This window comes from Tupaia chinensis, unplaced genomic scaffold, assembly GCF_000334495.1.
Source record: "Tupaia chinensis unplaced genomic scaffold, TupChi_1.0 Scaffold144687_1, whole genome shotgun sequence".
NCBI lineage: Eukaryota > Metazoa > Chordata > Mammalia > Scandentia > Tupaiidae > Tupaia > Tupaia belangeri.
Genome location: NW_006204548.1, coordinates 66,222 through 68,087, shown reverse-complemented (window position 1 = coordinate 68,087; position 1,866 = coordinate 66,222). Strand labels below are relative to the sequence as shown.

At 41.9% G+C, this 1,866-nt stretch overlaps 1 pseudogene; it reads right to left on the bottom strand.

Annotated features, from left to right (window-relative positions):
• Window positions 1–864: 864 nt before the first annotated feature.
• Window positions 865–1,556, bottom strand: LOC102467761 (olfactory receptor 7C2-like; annotated as a pseudogene).
• Between the last annotated feature and the right edge of the window lie 310 nt (window positions 1,557–1,866).

Here is a 1,866-nt window from a genome sequence, read left to right as displayed (position 1 = left end):
TAAATTAATAAAAAAATATCTCTAAGATAAGAAGAAGAAGAGAAATAAGAAGAAGAAGGAGAGGAGGAGGAGGAGAAGAAGAAGAAGAAATTTGGGTGTAACACAGTCAGTATCTAATAGAGATACAGATCAGGTGGTTTGTACCCTTAGATTGTTGTTGGGTGCCTATAACCTTTGATTTTAATGGTGTAGGATCAGCACATTGATGTGAGATAAGCATACTGAGGAGGTGTGAGTGAGTATATTGGTGTGGGATGAATACATTGGTATGGGATGAGCACATTGGACAAAATGAGAACCTAATAGCCAATATGAGCATATCAGATGTCTGTTAACAAGTTAGAAAGGTGCAATCAGCTAGACAAAGTGAGGCTGCCACAGGTAGTCAAAAAGGTGACAGAAAGAGTCAATTAGTGCATAGAACTTCTGGTACACATGATGGTAAATTAAGATGTTTAATCAAAAGATATCAAGATGTCCTTTATAAAAAGATATTTGATAATTGCCTATAAGTATCATAAGCAAAGCCTCAATGTCCACACTATTGAATACTCAGTTCCATTTCCTTTTTTTTCTGAGAGAGAGCTTTTTGCTGTAGGACAGATGCACTCACGAGAGAGACAGAGATACAGAAAGCAAGAAGTCACTCTCTGGGGAAATGGTTATTCTGCAATCCCTTCTCTATTCTCATTTAGGAGTTGGGGCATGCATGCACACTTGCTCAGCATGAGTTTCAAGCTGCTGGGTCTGGGACTTGAACCACAATAAACCCTATGAGAGTCCAAAACGGTAACCACTATGCCACTTGGTGGCCCCTCCATTGCCTATGATGACACATGTCAAGGCACAGGGTTCCTGCAGCCATCACTGGGAGGATGACATGCAGCAGAGAAGCTTTCTCAGAGCCCTCTTGTCCCTGTTCTTTAGGCTGTAAATTAAGAGGTTCAACATGGGAATGACCACAGTATATGGGACCAAAACCAATGTCGCTGTCCTGGAGCCATGTGTCCATGTGGAGCTCAGATTAAATCCCTATGCATGTTCCATAGAACAAGGAGACCACTGAGAGATACGATCCACAGGTGGAAATGATTTATACTTCCCTCTTGTTGTTGAGATATTCAGGACAGAAGAAACAATTTGAGAATAAGAGAAAAGGATTCCAGTAAGAGGAAAAAGCCATGGCAATATATAACACATTATTGATGAAAGTGTCAGAGCAGGTGAGCTTGAGGACCCCAAGGAGTTCAGAGAAATAGTGTGGAATTTATATAACTGTACAGTAAGAGTCTCAATGTGGTTACTCTCAGGAAGAGCTCCCAGCACACTGACGAAGAGAAGTAACTGGGCACAGCGCTGGGGATTTATCATGACTGTGTAGTTCAGGGGTAACAGATGGCCACAAACTGGTCATAAGCAATCACAGTCAGAAGCAAATTGTCCAAAAGTCCAACAACTGTGAAAAAGTACATCTGGATGATGCATCCTGCATAGGTGATGACCTTGCTCTGTGTTTGGATGTTCACCAGAATCTTTGGGATGGTGGTGAAGGTGAGACATGTCAGTAAAGGACAGGTTGGAGAGGAAAAAGTACATGGGGGTGTGCAGGTGGGAGTCTGAGATGGTGGTCAGGATAATGAGCAGGTTTCCAAAGAAGGTCACCAGGTATAAAGACAGGAACAGCCCCAATGACATGTGTCATTCCAATAGATGGAATCTCTGCCTTAATCAGAAAGTCCCTGGAGGAGAAATATTGGGAGCCCTGTGTGTTTTTCTTGTTCCATGTGAAGGAAATGTCTACAAGACAGAGGTAGAAACAAAATGGAATTAACTAAAAATGTGGTCTGCTTTAGCTTGAACCCAATA